Source organism: Mauremys mutica, chromosome 9 (assembly GCF_020497125.1).
Source record: "Mauremys mutica isolate MM-2020 ecotype Southern chromosome 9, ASM2049712v1, whole genome shotgun sequence".
NCBI classification, from domain to species: domain Eukaryota; kingdom Metazoa; phylum Chordata; order Testudines; family Geoemydidae; genus Mauremys; species Mauremys mutica.
In genome coordinates this window covers 103,518,120-103,536,948 of record NC_059080.1, presented here as the reverse complement: position 1 = coordinate 103,536,948, position 18,829 = coordinate 103,518,120, and positions in this window count along the sequence as shown.

The window sequence follows — 18,829 nt, the reverse complement described above, 5'->3', positions numbered from 1 at the left end:
CTGTCCGAGGGGTGCGTTTACTAATGTCTGCCCTCCGGCGAGTCGGTGGGAAACATCGTCACACACTGCAGGCAGGCTGGGCCCTATCGTGTTTTGAGCAATAGTGAACAGTGCATCTTTTGTTGGTGTGGAGTGACAGGCTCACATGCACGCACACAAATTGTGAACGGCAGAGGATTTGGACACTGGTGGCAAAAAAGGTCACCTGAATGTTGGCCTTTGGGGGTAAAGATTTATGAGCGGCTGAATCCAGGAGGGCTCCACTCATCTTATGTTGCTTGTGCTTCTCATTGCTCATATATTTGGGGGTGGGGGTGGGGTGAAGTGATCTCAGACCGGGAAATAAATGCCACACAGACACTGGCATTACGCTAATGACTTCAAGCTTTACACAGGTGTTCAGAGCTAGATGGGCTAGTTAATGTCAAGAGGGAGAAGTGGATCGTTTTGTGGTGAACTGGTGTGGTCCTTTTTTGGCACTGGGAAGACTCAGAGGACTGGCTCTCCTGACAGGCAGTGGTGAATAAGGCCAATCGCTATCCTACATTTTCTCTCACAGCTAATGCTCGTTTTGACAGCTTTGCTACTTCAAATGCTTTAATGTTTCCTTTCAAATCATAAAACAAGCAAATGCAGAGGCACTCTGGGAGACGTCTGTCCCTCTGCTTTGATGGGGCTGTTGTGCCTTTGCAGTACCTAAATCTGGCTGGGATATTTTGTGGGGTTAGTTTTAAAAAAATTGCTGAAGGACTTGCCTTTACTCCCCCCCACTCCGCTTGACTGACTTTCTCACACTCTGATTCCCATAGTCTGCCAACTAAGCTTGAGTCACCCTGCCAAGAGCTAGACTTGGCCTATTCAAAGGCTTTAAAAAAAAAAGTACACACAGCAATGTTTTTCCTACTCCTCCAGTACCTGATCCGCACCTGTACAGAGCTGATCCCACACGTATCACCTGATCTTCTCTTTTCAGAGAGCGTGAGAAAAATAAAGTTCAGGAAAGAAGAGACATGTTTGCAGATCTCACCAGTGCAAAATCTCTGATCCCTGCAGAGACTTGTGTACACAGCCATCACAGCTTAAAAAAAAGTGTCATGTTTTAAACTACAGAAAAGTACAAATCTAGATTTTCTTTTTGATCCTTGCTTCAGTGAGAAGTCTTCTGATTTAAAAACAAATAGAATCCTTCAGGGTATTAAATTTAATTCCAGATGAGAAATATTTGATATAAGCTTTAATTAGTTAGAGACTTTGACAAATTAATAAAGAAAAGATCAAGAGGGTGAACCAGAGGTGTAACTGCTAATGATTCTTTTCTTACTACTCCTTATGGAGATGTCCCATATGACAGAATAGTGAGTGATAACCTCAATGTGGAATTTTTAACTAGCCTATAGAATTCTATAGTGGGGACAAAATTCTCTATTCTATTTATAAGATTATTTGAAAATTCTGTAGAAAAGATATCACTCTTCAATTCTATATATTCAGAGTGCAGTTTCTGTATAACTCAATTAGTTTCATTATTTTTATGGGATTATTGTATAGGATTTTTTCATAGGGATGAAAAATAACTTGTTCCATTGGGTTTTAAACAGTGTCTGGGGAGGGGGCATGCACTGGTATAAATGACTTGGTTCAAGACCTTGACCCATCTTGCACTGGGAAATGCCTTATGTGTAATCATTGTGATCACAGATAAGGAGGAGATGGATATGACTTCCCTAGGTAAATGCTCTTCATTTTAGTTAGCATGTGGGCTGAATGTTTCAGTACAAGCTCAACTGTTGAAGGAATGAATTGAGAGATTCTGAAGCAGGGATTTTAATGACACTTGAGATGTGGCGGAACTCAGTGCCTCAGTACAGCCCCGAACCACATGAGATCTGAACATCGAATGTGTCTGCAGGACGGTTCAGAGCGCTGCTGGGCGCTGACCCAAATGAAGAAAGGTGAGCTAAAGCAGGATGCCACCTGCTGGAAGTGTGGGAGGAAAAGGAGAGGTTGCTGTGTCTCTGCTGCAGACCTTTGAGTGAGAAGCTGGGGACCAAATAAATTTCATTCTGGGCAATCTCATTTCTAGAGACCCAAACATGTTCAGGGACTTTGGGACCTAGGGAATCTAAACAGAATGTGGAAAACAAATTGCATTTCAGAGCTAGGCTAATTACTAAACAAGATTATGCAGGCTGGGAACGGGTAATTGAACACTGAGCCTTTCACCTCTCAGTCACTGAGTGAAACCCTACCCAGGTCACGACTGGAAGCTGTTACCCTTCCGCTGGCTGGTATGTGGCCAAGGTGACTGCACTTCTGTTTTAGTGGACAAGTGTCCACATCACAGCTGTCTCTGGCAATCTGCCCAGATGGCAAGAGCAGGCCCAATAGCAGTCACTCAGCCTAAACTGGGGGGTGTCCTCATTTGCAAATTATTCACAAAGTGCTTTGATAACTGTGAGTGGATTCGATCTCCGTTGCTGTGCACCAAAGAGCAGCAACTGTCAGAGAGTGGCTCTCGTCCCGTATACATCGAGGTGTTCCCTTAGAAATCACCAGTGAGGCCCTGTGGTGAGACTCAGGGGTTGAGAGATTTTTAAGGCCAAAAAGGATGATTGTGATTCTCTAGTGTGACGTGCTGCATAACACGGGCCAGAGACCCGCACCCAGGAATTCCTGCAGTGAGCCCATAGCTTCTGTTGAGCCAGCGCCAAGCTCTCCTCATGCTGTTAGTGGTGGGGTGTGGTCACCATGACACCCCTTGGGCTGTGTTCTGCAGGAAGGTGCCCAAGGCCCCGGTTTCCCCTTGGGGGGACTGACCCACTCGGGCAGGGCGCTGCGCCAGGAGCCAGACCTGGCAGCGTATCCCCTCGCTCTTCCAGAGGGAAGCGGGGTCGGGTTGCCCAGCCGTGTGAGGCAGAGTTGCCAACTTTCTAATTCCAGAAAACTGCAGACCTTTGCCCGTCCCCCTGCTCACTCCAGCCCCCTCTCGCCTCGCTTGGCCACCCGAGCTGCAGGAGACTTCCCGTGCTGGCGGGCCCCTCGCCCAGTGGGCTGCCTGGTGCGAAGGTTGGCGGAGGCTGGCCACCTGGCACTGGGGGGCTCTGCTCTGCCTGGGCCCCGGGCTGCTGCCCGAGTTTTATTGTCTGGTTTTGTTGCCTTTTTAGTTTCTCTCTCTGATTTATGATGGTGCCCGGGAGGACTCCACTCTTCCAGGGGCTGCCGAAATCACCCCGCCCGGAAGGGAGGAGGATGGGCTGGAGGGGAAAAGATGGTGGAGGAGAGAGGATGGGGAAGGAAAAAGGCCAAGGACGAGAGCAGGGTGGGGATGAGAGGGAGCAGTGAAGGAGAAAGGAGGGGGCGTGGGGGGGATGTGGGGTGGATGGGGATGCAGGGGGAGGCAGAAGGCTATAGGTGTATGAGGATGTGGGGGGCACAGGGGTGTATAGGGACATAATGGGAGTGCAGCAGTGTATGGAGGTGAATGGGGTGCAGGGCTGTGGGGGTGAGGGACAGGGATGAGATGGGGGAGGGATGCAGTCAGGGGGATGGAGGTGCGGGGGTTGGGACGGGGAGGGATGCAGTGAGGGGGATGCAGGGCTGCGGGGGAGGAGTTGCCCAGCATCCGGGGCTGCTGGGGCCAGTGATGGACTCAGGAGGACTATCCCAGGCTGGGGGTGGGGGCGATGCTGCCGGGCCCGGCCTGCCGCTGACTCCCCAGGGTGGCTGGGTGCTGGGTTCGTCTCATTCTCCTCCCCGCCAGCAGCCCCATTCCCAGCACTCTGAGATGGGGATACACACCTCGAACTCCTGGGTGCTGGCCATGGGGCGACAGACGCTGCTCGCCATGGGGCACGTGCCACAGCTCAAGCCGAGCCGTGCGAGAAGGCCGGGCAGCAGGGGGAGAGGCGCTCGCCACGACCCCTCAACAGCCGCCTGCAGAGCGCTCGCGAGTCGCATTAATTCGTTCCCTGCCCTGACCTGGCCACTGGGAGCTGCACCTGTGGGCGGGGGGTGGGACAGCACCGGACCCCCTGGCTGCCCCTAAGCCTAGGAGCTGGACGTGCCAGCGGCTTCCTGGGAGCCGCACGGCGCAGAGGCTAGCAGGGAGCCTGCCAGCCCTGCTGTGCACTGCCGCCAACCGGACAGTCAACAGCCCGGTCAGCGGTGCTCGTGTTTCCCCTGCGAACCATGATCTTATGGAAGCTGTGGCAGACATGAGGTGGTCAGCAGAGAGCCCTGCCGCCTGGCCTTTGGGGAGCTGTTATCTGCCGCAGCCGTGGCGATTCCCTGAGCCCCATGGTTGTGAGGGGGAGCAGGGCCCCTTCACGCTGCGCTGTGCCGTGTAATTTGCACCGGCTTCCAACCCAGCTTGGGGAGGAAGAGTCTGGAGAAGCTGAGCTGGCTGCCAGCCCTGCCCCACCAGCTGCTGCCTGGCCTCTGCCTGCTGTACAGAGCCCCACAGCGGGGCCTTCCTGGGGAGTGGGGACAGACTCCTCTCTGGGCCCCGGGCGCAGGATGGGGCCCCTCGTGAATGGTGACTATGGCAGAGCAGCGGCTGGGAGCTGGGAATCATACCGGGGCGGGTGGGGGGGTTACATGGAACACGAGGCCAGGCTGGCGAGATGTTTTGGGCGGGGTGTGGTTAACCTGCTCCGCAATCCCATACTGCGCATACGTGGCTGTAGCTGGGCTCTCTAGTTAGCTTCCCTAATTAGCAGGGGGACCGATGCCCATGTGCCCTAGCTTCACCTCTTCTACCTTCTACTAGCTTTTCTCTTGTGTGTCCGTGGGTCCTTGGCTGGGGGGTTACCTCAGAAGCAGACCCCTCCCTCTTTCTGTGAGGAGCAGGATAGGGTGACCAGATGCCCCAGTATTAGGGGCTTTGTCTTATATAGGCAACCAACCCCCATCTCCTCTGCCCCAACTTTTCACACTTGCTATCTGGTCACCCTTGCGCAGGGTCATCGCTGTACGATGATTGTGAGGGCACGGAGTGGTCCTTACAATGTGTATTTGTGCCTAGTCTGGTAGATAGGGAAGAGACTTCAGCGCCGGAGCCGAGTAGCACCACTGACGTAACAAAGGGCAGGAGCTTAAAATGCATTCTGCTGAACCAGACCTTGTTATCTAATACAGAGGGCGCTGCCTCTCAGCCCCGCGGGCTGCTCGGTCTCGTGTCTCTGAAGAGTTTGGTAGCCAGGAACCGAAAACCTGGATGTGAGGGAAAGAAAGATCTTTGTCAAGCCGCTTGATTCAATTCCCGTGGGCTGTCTGCAAGCTCCTGGCCTGCAGAAAGCAGGAAATACTGAATGAGAACATACAGTTGACCCTTACATGGCAAGTGCTAAACGAATCCATCTCTTCAGTAGTGAGCAGTCCCTGGGGTGCAGAGAAGGGATGTGCCCAGACAGCTGTGAAATGCTGTACATGTAGGAGGGACAGGAAACTCCTTCCTGACCATCTCACAGAGGTCAGTTTATACCCTGATTTACACCCCTTCACATAACACAAGAACCAGGGGTCACCCAAGGAAATTAGCAGGCAGCAGGTTTAAAACAAACAAAAGGCCGTATTTCTTCACACAACGCACAGGCAACCTGTGGAACTTGTTGCCAAGAGATGTTGTGAAGGCCAAAAGTATAACTGGGTTCAAACAACGACGAGCGAAGTTAATGGAGGACAGGTCCATCGATGGCTGTTAGCCAGGGTGGGCAGGGCTACAACCTCAGTTCCCTCCAAGCTGCGCAGCCATGCCGTAGAGCCACGCAGGCGCCCAGCTACTGGGGCCCAGTGGGGAGGGGAGCAGGTTGGGGTGTGCAGTGCTGCTGCAGGCCTCTCCCACAGCCCCGGAGCGCCCGTCGCTGGGGAGAGGCGCCTCCTCCCCGGCCCTGGAGCTCCTGATGGCAGGAAGAAGGCTGGGGGGAGTCCTCTGGCCCCAGCCCTGGGGCAGCCTGCACCCCAAACTTCTCATCCCTGGCCCCACCCCAGAGCCTGCACCGCTAGCTGGAGCCCTCCCCACACCCCAAGGCTCTGTCCCAGCCCTGAGCCCCCTCCCACACCCTGGAGCCTTCATCTGCAGCCCCACCTCGGAGGTCTCACCTCCAGCCGGAGCCCTCACCTTCACACCCCAGCCCTGAACCCTCTCCCGTACCCCAAACCCCTCATCCCCGGCCCCACCCCAGAGCCTGCACCCCCAGCCAGAGCCCTCACTCCCCCACATCCCAACCCTCTGCTCCGGTCCTGAGCCCCCTCCCACACTCTGAACCCCTCATCCCCGGCCCCACCCCAGAGCCTGCACCCCCAGCCAGAGCCCTCACCCCACCACACCCCAACCTCTGCTCCAGTCCTGAGCCCCCTCCCACATCCCAAACCCCTCATCCCCGGCCCCACCCTAGAGCCTGCACCCCCAGCCAGAGCCCTCACCCCCCCACACCCCAACCTCTGCTCCAGTCCTGAGCCCCCTCCCACACTCTGAACCCCTCATCCCCAGCCCCACCCCAGAGCCTGCATCCCCAGCCAGAGCCCTCACCCCCCACACCCCAACCTCTGCTCCAGTCCTGAGCCCCCTCCCACACTCTGAACCCCTCATCCCCGGCCCCACCCCAGAGCCTGCACCCCCAGCCAGAGCCCTCACCCCCCCACACCCCAACCCTCTGCTCCGGTCCTGAGCTCCCTCCCACACTCTGAACCCCTCATCCCCGGCCCCACCCCAGAGCCTGCACCCCCAGCCAGAGCCCTCACCCCCCCACACCCCAACCTCTGCTCCAGTCCTGAGCCCCCTCCCACACTCTGAACCCCTCATCCCCGGCCCCACCCCAGAGCCTGCACCCCCAGCCAGAGTCCTCACCCCCCCCACACCCCAACCCTCTGCTCCAGTCCTGAGCCCCCTCCCACATCCCAAACCCCTCATCCCCGGCCCCACCCCAGAGCCTGCACCCCCAGCCAGAGCCCTCACCCCCACACACCCCAACCCTCTGCTCCAGTCCTGAGCTCCCTCCCACACTCTGAACCCCTCAGGCCCACCCCCGCCACACCACCTCAATATTGGTGCACATAACAAACTTCATTCTGCACATGGATATAAACAATTAGAGGGAACATTGGCCACAACCCAATGTTCTGGGGGTACCTAAACCTCTGGCTGCCAGAAGCTGGGACTGGACGACAGATGATGCATCACTCGATACTTGCCTGTTCTGTTCATTCCCTCTGACGCATCTGGCACTGGCCGCTGTTCAAAGACAGGATACTGGGCTACATGGACAATTGGTCTGTCCCGGTCTGGCTGTTCTTATGTTCTTAGATCAGAGCTTTCGCTGGAATAGCCACGACTATTATTAATGGCCATAAAATTATACAATCTTTTCTGTAACACAGTCCTCTTGCCCTGTGAGTGCTCCAGTCTAGTCTTCTGCTGATATAGCTGGCTGCAGCTGGCTTGAGGGTGAAGCCTGGTCTGGAAATGCATTAGGAGAGGGCTACTGGCTATTGAACTCAGGTGTTTAGCTAAAATATTTCCCTTTCTGAAAGGAAACAAGGCCTGGGAGCTGGGTCTAAGGGTAGAACCATGGGCCTACTGATTTTTGGGTGCTAAATATGAAACAGCTTGCAGGTGCCAGGTTTCCAGAACATGCTGAGCACCCAAAACCGGTTTTCAGTTTTGAAGATTTTGGGGCCCTGATCTTTAGATTTCGTTCTTTCAAATGTGCCTGTAATTGATTTTCAAAACTAGGATTTAAACAATTCAGACACAGCAGACCTCTTCGGAGCTGCTCTCACTAATCCTCCCAAACGTGTGTGTGAATGTCAGTTCCTCCAATATAGAAAAGTCTCTCTTCTGTGCTCTACGCAGGAGAAAAAGGAAATTCAGTCATTTTCCTTCCTTCCCGACGTGGGTGGGACGGTGTCCGTCAGGGAAAGCTGATTTTACTTATTAAAAGCAAAGAAAGCCTCGCGCCACCTGGAGCGTCTGGTCTGTGACGATCTCTAGTCCCTGTGCGCAATTCCAGGCGCTTACCATTGCTGTCCTTGTCCGCTCTCCCTTTGGTTTTTCTCACCCATTTGTTGCAGCTTGTCTAACACTGAGGCCCCAGCCCTGGAACACGTTTCACGTGGGTGGATGCCTACGCTGGCACACGTTTCGTAGACTTGAAAGCCAGAGGAGACCGTTAGATCATCTACTCTGACCCTCCGGTATAACACGGGCCATTACATTTCATCCCATCACCCCTAGACTGAGCCCAATGACTTGGGTTAGACTAAAGCATTTCAGCGCTCAGGAGACTAAGCTGTGTGTGCCACAGGCAGAGAACAGGAGAGACCAAGGTGCCACCGAAGGCTGAGGCCCCTGCAATGGGAGGGAATTGATTATGTGAGATATGCCCAGATGATGCCAGCAGGTGAACCACACCCCTGCACTGCAGAGGAAAGCAAGAAACCTTCAAGGTCCCTGCCAATCTGAGTGAGGGGTGGGAGGTGGGTGGGATTTCTTCCCAGCTCGAGATCTGGAGTTTGCTTCTGACCCTGAGCATGTGAGCAAGATGCACCACCCAGGTAGCTAAAAACTCCAACTGGAGAATCTCTGTGTTAGCTCTTTGGGGAAAGGCTCTTCACTTAGTATGTGCTAGTGCAGAACCTAGCAGCGTGAGGCCCCAATCCTGAGTGTGCCACTTAGGACTGACCTACCCAGTCCAAATAACAACTCCTATTTGCTGTCACGTTTACATTTCCAGGTCATTCATCAAGGGAAGAGAGGGGATTGGTTTTGCTAGTGCATTTTGGCTTTCTATAAAATGTGCCAACTGATCAGAGTCATCAAATATTATTTATGAAACGGTGTCACCAAGGGTAGAGAAATGTGTGAATTGGATGGTGTCATCTCTATCCTGGGAATAACAAGCTACAGGTGACACCTCTGAGTAAATGCAGACAGAGGCATCTGGAAAAAACTTGTGATTCTTAAAGCAGATCTCCCCATTACAATAAAGTTCTCCGGAGGGCATTCTGCGCCAAAACAGTGCACACTTTGTACACAGTATTTTAAAATTCTGCAAAATTCTGCAAGTTTTATTTGTCAATAAATAAATGCAGAAGCTCCAGCATGGCAGTGGGGAGCACAGGCCACTGGCTGCATGAAGGTGGGAGATCACCCTGCAGACCCCCCACCTCCGGCAGATGGACTCAGCGGTGAGGCTGCACCCAACCCTGACACAGCACAAGGCCTGGGCCTGCCCCAGAAACACCCTGGGGCTCTGCCCCTCCGCGCCAGGCGCACCAGGTGCAGGGCAGGCAGCTCAACCAGGCAGGAGCCACGTGTGGAGGAGCTCAGTGTGGGGGGATCCAGGTGTGGGGTGAGAGGGTTCTGGGTGGGACAATCTGGGTACAGGCAGCTGAGTGGGGGATCTAGGTGAAGGGGGATCTGGATGCACAGAGGCTTGTTTGGGGGCTTCCAGGTGCAGGGGACTCTGTGATGGGTGTGAGGGTCTCAGCGGCGGGGTCTGGGTGCTGGGGGAGTGGGGCTTGGTGGGGGTCTGGGTGCAGCTAGTTGGGAGTCAGTGGCATGGGGGTCTGGATGTGGGGGCTCAGGGTGGTGCAGGAGGGTGAGGCTTATCAGCATGGGGGGGGTTGAGTGCAGGGAGCTCAGTGGGGGGTAGTGTGGCTGCAGGGGAGGGGGTCCAGCAGCGGGGGGCTCCAGATGCAGGGGTGTGGGGTTCGGGTATGGAGGGCTAGGGGGGTTCTCGATGTACCTGGTGAGGCTTGGCAAGGGTGTCTGGGTATGGGAGGTCCAGATACGTGGGGTGAATGGAGGAGCAGCTCCCTGTACAGTGACCCTTCCCCACACAGCTGAGAAGCGATGGGGGCAGGAAGCAGGGGAGGATGCTGAGCTTCCTGCAGCTGTGGGAGGTTTCTGGTGGTGGGTCTGACACAGTCCCAGACACTCCTTGCAGGGGAAGAGAAAGTTCTAAGCTCTCCTGCCTCCAGCCCAGCCAGGACTAGTAGATGATCCCAGCTCAGAGTAGGAGCCACTGGATGGAGTGTCCTCAGCCCCACAGTGATTTACCTCTCCACCAACTGCTCCAGGTGCATGAAATGATGTACCTGCTCGCTAGAGAGTGGTACGTGACTGTTCTTGCAGCTTCCATTTGCTTCCCTGTCAGAAAGTCATTTTTCTGTGGGAAAGCCAAGAAACCTGCGGGGGACATGAATTCTGCACACGCGCAGTGGTGCAAAATCCCCCCAGGAGTAAATAAGATAATTCATGCTCAACGGCTGGAATTCATGCTGGTGTAGAGGGGCCAGCACAAAGAGCCACTAAAGACTCATCATGCACCACGTAAGTCCTGCTGTGGTCAGCCTGGGCACTTGACCAGGATTCTCTTGGTTATATAAGAGAGAGGGAGCTGGCAGGGCATTCTCTGTGAGGGCTCCGGGGCTCTGGAAATTGTGCCCTCTGGCGTCCAAAATAGTCCAAAGTTGATAACCTTCCCGTCAGGCTGCAAAGGACATCTGTGTGAGAGGGTGTGTGGAGGAAGCGGAGGGGATGTTTCTTAGATGATGAAGGGGAACAATGGAAAGGAGTTTCTGCAGAGTCTGGCTGACTGAGTTCCTATTGAAATGACTGTGTCTAAGATGCTGGGACTGTCCTGTATTATTAATAATGTTCGGGGGGCTAGAGCCTTTATTGTTTTAAATTGAACTAATGGGAGTGCTGCCTTAGCCACGTCAGCCCCAGGATATTAGAGTGACAGGGTGGATGAGGTCGCATCTTTTATCGGATCAGCTTCTTTCGGTGAAAGAGACACGATTTTGAGCGTACATAAGGCTCCCCAGATCTGAGGAAGATCTCTGTATAAGCTGAAAGCGTCTCTCTTTCACCAGAAGAAGTCAGTCCAATAAAAGATATTACCCCTCACCCCCCGCACCGCGTCTGTCTAACGAAATAGAAATAAACTCACACCACAGAGGCTGCTAACAGCCACTGCTGGTGCCGACCAGGGCTAGAAGCAAGTCAGTGATCTCGATGGGAAAAGGCCCTTAACTTATTCCTTGTCCGTTTGTTTCTAGGCCACGTGCATAAGGTGTCGAGCAGGGTTCCAGTTGTGGAGGTGGTTTTGAGATCTGGCAGGAGACACTGGGCTCAGGTCACTGGCTTGTTGCTGTCCACACAGGCCACTGTGCCGCCGCTGGAGGATAGAGTTTAGTCAGGACCAAATGGGCCTGTGTTAGAACCCAAGGGATCCAACAAGGGTATGAATTCTCCAAGCTGATTTCCAATACTCCCCATGGGCCTATTTTAAAGGAACAGTAAATCATTTCCATCTCTCTCTTCCCAGGCTGATCAGATTTATTTAGTTAGTTATTTTAGTAAAATATATGGACTTTTCAAACCTTTCACCAGCCTCGTCACCACCCTTTTTTGGCCTAGAGCTGGACTGCGGCTGCTTCAGTTGTTCACAGCTCAGAGACCCACGTTTTGTAAAGAGGGTATCTGCCTCCTTTGTGATGTAATGGGTGCCGTGGCCAGTAAGTTCACGCTCAGATTCCTAAAGTGAAGTGTTACCTTTAGCCACGTTTAGGCATGTGGATAAGAGGCCTGAGTCGCAAAGATGCTGAGGCCCTGCCGCTCGCATTGATGTCGCTGGGCACTGTGCGGACCTAGAGGCCACTTCATTAAGGTGCCTAGGTTTAGGGTAATACGTTTGAAACTTTTGGCTGGTGGTTTCTGGCACGTTCTTCTCTTTTAATCATGTGTGGGGCTACGTGCTCTCTGAGCTCGTAGGAGATCAACGAGGGAGCAGCCATTCAGTGAAAGCGTTCATAGAAAAGTGCATTTTCACGCTTTGCCACCTCAGATATTATGCACTGCACTTCTGGGCGCCTGCCTACATTTCTGTCTGATGATCATCCCAGGATCTGCTGATAGGGCCATCCATCAGCCACTGGCAGGACCAATACACAGGAATTACACCTTGGCAATGTAAGAAACTTGCAAAGGTTTGTAAATCATGACTGTGATGGAACACACCCCTGCATTCACACCCTGAACACTATTGTAATAATCTTTGTACAAAGAATGCCTTGTGAGAACTGAGTTTTTCTTCAACACAGGTATCGTCCTGATCAAATACGTGTGGCACCACTGCATGTGACGTTACAAGTTCCCCTCTATGGTGTTGTTAGCACATTTCCAACCCCACGGCCCTGCCCAAGCGAAAGCTGGCAAACATGGCTGTCCTAAACAAAGGAATGTGTGCTCTGCTTCATTTGCATATAAGCAGTAAACAGAGTCATCAAGCAGGACGGGAAGACAAAGGACGTTCTAACAGGTGAAAAAACCAGCAGGGTTTTTCTTCTGCATAGACTTTGTGGCTCCTGGTTCTCCACTGGAAATGTTTTCCAAGAGAGGGACTGCAACTGTAAAAAGGAGAGACAAACACCCCAAGTCACTGCTCTCTCCCTGCCCATCGCAGTCACTGCACCTAAAGCGACAAAGGAAGCATTCGTTGGACTCTAGCAGAGGGGTGCTGACCCAAAGAATCTGGTCAGTACAGCTGCTAAAAGCATGTGGTGAGAAAGCTTTGCTTTCAGTCTAACTTAGTTTGGTAAGGTAGGTACCGGTTGTGTTTTATCTTTATTTTTCTTGTAACCATTTCTGACTTTTATGCCTCACGACTTGTACCCTCTAAAAATCTCTCTCTTTGTAATTAATAAACTTGTTTAACTGTTTTATCTAATGTGGTGTGTTCAAGTTGAAGTGTCTCGGTAACTCCATTTGGTGTAACAAGTTGTTGGCATAGTGTTCCCTTAAAGGAACATTCGTACTGTCCAGGAGAGGGCTGGGCAGTACAGGGCATTGTTTCTGGGAGTGTGCTGGGGTGAGCCTATGGCAATCTTTAAGGCTGGTAAGAGCCAAGGGCTGGCTGGCTGGCTGCAGCACACACACACATAGCTGGGAGTGACTCCCATGCTGGAGGCTGTTTGTGAGCAGCAAGGCAGGGTAAAGGGCAGCCCAGGTCACAGGGCAGGGGGAGCACAGCTACTCCTTCGTCTGCCTTGTGCCCTGGTGTGTCCCCATGACTGAGGAGGAAGGGAGTATAAAAGGTGGGCGTATGGCATCTCTCAGAGAAAGGTGCAACAAGAATTCACTGCTGTGACTGGCAAATGCTTTATATGAAAACAAATTGTCACTGTCTGTGCAAGGGAACTCTATTTTCCCTTAGAGATTATTTCTACCAATGGAAGAGCTTGGGGAAGCTGTGATCATGGTTATTAACACCTTCCTCATGATGCTTCATGTTGTTTTATGTTGATTAGTTTACAATGTATTGGACTGTACTTGAGAAAAGAAGACTTCTGTACCGTCTACACTACGGTAAGTAAGGGATGTATGGTGCAGCGTGAGGTTGCTATAGAAAATAACCTTCCAACACCCAGATGTTGACCTTATTTTCTTCAAGTGGTAAGTAGAAGTACGTGTTTTGATAAATATACAGTGAATTTATACTTGCCATTTTACCCTGAGAGCATCTTCAGTTTTCTGGATGAGTTAGTGATACAGTTAGTTTAACTCATTAATGTTTACATGTAGATCTTACCCTAATCCTAGGTTTCCCAGAATCAGACATTTAGCATCCCAAGACGGCAATATAATGAGAACCCTGCCCGCTATTACCATAGTTAGTTTATAAAGAATATATAGGTCTAGAGATTGTAAATTCCTTGGGGTAGGGACCTTGTCTTCATACATGCTTGTAGGACACTTCTGCATACTGTTGGTGCTACACAGATAATTATTAATAATGCACCAGACAATAGGGATATTATTTTTATTTAACATACAAGGCAAATTCTGCACTGCTTTTATAATTCCCTGTCCCTTTCGAGTCAATCCACTTGCACCAGATTTAAGTCACTAAAGCATGTGAATTATATCTGTCAATCATGTAAATGTGCACACACACACGCATGCAGGCAGAACTTTGCTGTTTGTTCATTTGCTTAGTCGAATATTTCTCACAACTGTCTCCTCTTGCTTCACCACAAAGATGTAAATATTAGAGTTAAGTGGTATCAGATTACATATGAGAGCTTATTTAATGCTGCAACATATATGGGTGTACACAGAGCACACTACAAAGCATCATAAATCGTTAAATTTAAACTACGCCTGACATACAAACTCAGTGAGCAACGTACATTTTATGATGCAGTGCCCTTGAATTATTTTGCCCTTTTTTTAGTTCACTCACTTGCTAATTCCCAGTATCTGACCATCAGTAAGAGATCTCCCAGTCATTCGTGTCACTTAGCAAAGTGCTGCTCCATACCCTTTTGTATTTGCTTGATGTGTGTATGTGCAAGTCCAAAGTTGTGTGTGCACATTGATATTTGTGCTCACACTTGAAAACAGGGTCAGTTTTTTCCATAGTCCTCAGTAAAGCAAAAAAGGTGCAACTGTTTTACAATTCAGTGTCAGGAACCAGCATGTCACAGATTCCAGCAATTCTGAATATGATTCCCTCCCCTTATAGGAAGATGCTATATTATAAATAAATTTTTAAAAAAATCTTTAATTCTTTGACTCAGGTTTTAATTATTCACTATAATGATTCAATACATGCAACATTTAAGTGTTATACATTCCAATAGGCTGGGAGTTTTCAGACAGTAGATTTTTATTTGGTAAGAAAGCTGAGAAAGTGTATAAAAATTTCACTTATTACTGTATTTATCCAAAACAATTAAAAACAACCTATAACGGAAATAAGATTTCAAGGACCCAGTCCAGCTGCCTTTGAAGTCAGTCAGTAGCAAAACTCTCACTGACTTCTTTGGGTGCAGGATTGGGCCCAAACATTTGTCAGCTACAGAACTGAGAACGTAAAGGCAAAAACTCCCCAAGGCCTAAATAAACCAATCAGTAGATCAGCAACTACTTTAGTGCCAATAAGACATTGTAACTGATTCCTTCCCCATGATCAGGTGCCTAATGCACAACAGGTAAATAACAGGCTATTGTACACTCTTTTGAAAAGGGGAAGCCAAATTTAAACTCTTTTAGTGAAATCCTGGCCCCATCGAAGTTAACGACAAAACTCTCATTAACTTCAGTGGGGCCAAGACTTCCCTCTTCGCGCTCGCACACCCTCTAGCTAAGGCTGAAATGCCCTGTATTCTGGCAAGAGTACAGAGCAGTACAGGAAGTGAAATTCACGTCTCCTCCTGGGGCTGGCAGCTCTTGTGCTGTTTCTGTTCCAGCCTGCAGACTGAAATAGCTCCCACAGCCCCTTGGCATCAGCTGTGTGGGGAGCTGGGGGCCACACGACCTCCATAAATGTCACCATTCAGCACGTAGGGGTGAGCAGGTCTTCCTGCTCTGTGGTCTACTGGCATTCCCCCTGCACAACCTCCATGCAGGGCTGAGGGTGTGGAGACCCTTGCATTGGCCTTCCACATTGCAGGGGACTTTCACCCTGTCTAAATCAGTTCAGGCCACTGTTGTCTATCAACTGTGCCACTGCCCAGTGCCAGTATAGCAGGCACCTGCTCTTCGGTTGTTACTGCCGGAATAATCTTGGGCTGCTCCTGTCCTTTCATAGGCTCATATCTTTATTGGAGGCTGTTAAAGCCAAACCTCCAAACAGCAATAATGTGACTACAAAGCATTTATAGGGGAAAGTACGTGGGAATAAGGGAGATACTGAGATCCCAACCAATTCTAGTGCAATCAAAGTCTGATGTGTCTTTAAAGTGCACAAGTCAGATTTAAATGTACACATGGGACGTGAGCCAGCATATAGAAACGGTACACAGCAAACTCTGCCGTGCCATGCCATTGCCTTTCGAAATCTCCATTGAAAGCATCCTGCAGAAAAAAAGCTTTATTCAAGTAGCTGATAAAGAGGAGAGAATAAATCCAGCGGAGTTACGCCAGCAGAGAATTTGGCCCATCACACATCTTACAGTAATGTTCCTGCCGCATTTTGGTCCGTTGTTGTAGAATACTATAGTATTATTTTCAATGGTGAGGAAGAGTTTTCTTTCACTTACTGCAACAACCCTTGAGTGTAATGGGATTGCACTGGTGTAAGCAAGAGGAGAATTTGGCAAATGCTTTCCACAAAGGTTTGCTGTGACCTTAGCCACTGGAGTCACTGGATACTGACTCCTGCCATGTGACGGGTACAACATCACTCTCCACAGCTCTCCTGTGTGTCAGACCTCACTTCATGCACCAAAGCAGAATAAAACAGAAAATATCAGACTTGCTCATTTTCCAACCTCTGGTAAAACAGTCTTTTCACATGACAGCGAATTGCTGCCAGTACCCTGCTTGTAACGCCCCAGAAGAGGATTAGCAATGGTAAAAATGCCCACCCTGTTTGCATTAAATACATATGGAGTTTGTAAACACCTTTTCAGTAAAGTTTATGGCACCTGTGACTTTTACAGCGGAAAAATTGGCAGTAAATAGAACATATATGACGCTATCCACACCCACAGAGCATGGTTGGTTTTAAAAATGAGCTAGAGAGGGACCTGTGGAAACTATGCAGGACAACATGGGTAGAGCCCTGTGTGGATACAACATTTGTATCTGTATCCGATCTGTGATCTGCAAACATGGTCCACGGATATCCGCAGATTTTCAGGGCTCTAGACATGGGGAATCCTGCCAAAATCTATCCCCAAGCATTCGCTTCTATAAAGATGCCAGTTCATTCTGACAGCATTGCCCCCTCCCCATTTTATACAACGTCCATGAACAGTTGCAAGAATGTTCATGAGGCGCAAAAGGCTCACTGCTTAGCTAGGCTCAGGCCAGCTTGCAATCCTTCACCTGGCTCCTCCCCCTGTATGTCATTTGTGAATGGCTGACAACATGTTGCATTTATTCTAGACCAGGGTACGTTTTTAAGTTTCACCCATCCAATCAGGGAGAAGAGGCAATACCATGTGATAGAGGTGACCTATCACACCCTCCAAAGAATAGAGTCAAGGTAAAATAGTGTGTAAACAACTCCGAGGCTGAAAGACGCTGGCATAAAATGTTCAAACCACTTAGAACAACGAAGCCATTGTAAAAATGTGAGTCCGTTGGTGCCTAGTTTGTGAACAGGAAACAAAAATACCGACATTTATGAAATTATTGGCTATGAATAACCCAGCAGATCTGAAGTGCGTGATTTAGGGCTTGGTTTGCAGAACTTTGAAATGAAATGAAATGTTCATCACCAAGCACATGCCTGAGACATGAAAGGTACAAAATGTGGCACTGAAAGGCTGAGTGCTGCTGGGATGCCCAGGAGCCACCTGCATGCATCCGAGCTCAGTGTTTGACTTGGTTTTACAATTTGTTCCCAAAGGATTCAGCAAGAACATGCACCTGGAGACCGTCTCCCCATTTGTGATTTCCTAGGCCCGGCTCTCGCGTTTCTGAGCTTTCCTGGGAGCAAGAGGAAACGGCTTGTCACCGTCCATGTAGCAGTCACTGGCTCTGCATCCGCGGCTTGGTGCGCTCCGGCGCGGTGTAGGACACAAGGCACAAATAGCTCGATAGGTTTCCTAGTCAACGCCACAGCGGCTTAGTGGCCTGCCGCCAGCAGGGTTCCCAGAGAAGAATTAGTGAAGATGAGCCTGAGCTGCAACGGTGGGATCCAGGGGGAGTTCAGGGGGCGCGATCGCGCACTTAGAGATAGGGGCTGCTATGTAGTTCAGATCTGGATCTGGGCCCCGCCTGAGTCTGGGAGCATGGCTCCAGCGTGCTGCTTTGACCCATCTCTCGACATTTGTATAACAGGTGTGGGGAGGGGAGCGAAAGGAAAGCCTTGGAATATTCCCTACAACCCCCCCAGACAAACAGGCTTTAAGGACAAAAAGATGTGTTGGATTTTCCACATAGGCTATGATTTAAGGTTTACCCTTTATTAATTCAGAGGGGGAAATAATGCTGGCAAAATATGATCAAATACTTTAAATTAATGATTAATTCTCGATGGAGTGATAGTGTTTGATGTGGTCTGTGTTGGTTTAAGCAGGAGAAGGGTGAGTCACTCTGGAGGAATTTATGAAACACAAGTATTTGCTTATGGACAATAAATGTGGGGGTAGATACAGGGGGTGGAGTGCTCAACTTCTTGATAGCGACTTGAGAAAACTTTTGACCTTCTCACATCTTAAATCACAGGGGCCCTCCTGCCCCAGGCAGAGCTCTCGTTGACATCAAGAGGTGCAGTGTGTAAGTGTTACGTCCAAAGCTCCTGGCAGGACCAGGTGGCTCAGGTACTGGGGTTGGGTGTACTGTGCAGCCTCTCACCTGTAGGTCACCATCCCAAGTCCAGCCCAGATTGGAGGCTTTACCATCTGCTGTCTCTCTGTGTGAACTCCATTTGTTGGTCTCAGTTCAGTTCCTGGTGCACAAAGATCCACATCACAGAAGCCAGAGTGTTTATATGTCGCCCTGGGTTTGGAGGTCTCAGCACAGCGACCAGAGAGCGAACGGCTCGTGGGGACCCCACAACACACCCAGCTCTTTAGGTGAACGGTGAAGCGCATCTCAGGGACTGTGTGGGGAAGCTAACACTGCTACCGTACTGCCACTTTCCTGTGGGCACAGAGCCGGGGTCAGATTCTGCCCTACGTTAGCGTTGGTTTGTGCCCTTCTGATGGAGCTGGTGGGGCTGCATCCCTCGGCTCTGTGCTGATTGCATCATTGGATGGTTATCCGACAGGCAACAGCCCCTTTTAACTGGCAAAGGATTATCACTTGCATCCATTTTACAGATGGAATAGATGAGGTCCCGGAAGGGACTTGCCTGAGCTCAAAGTG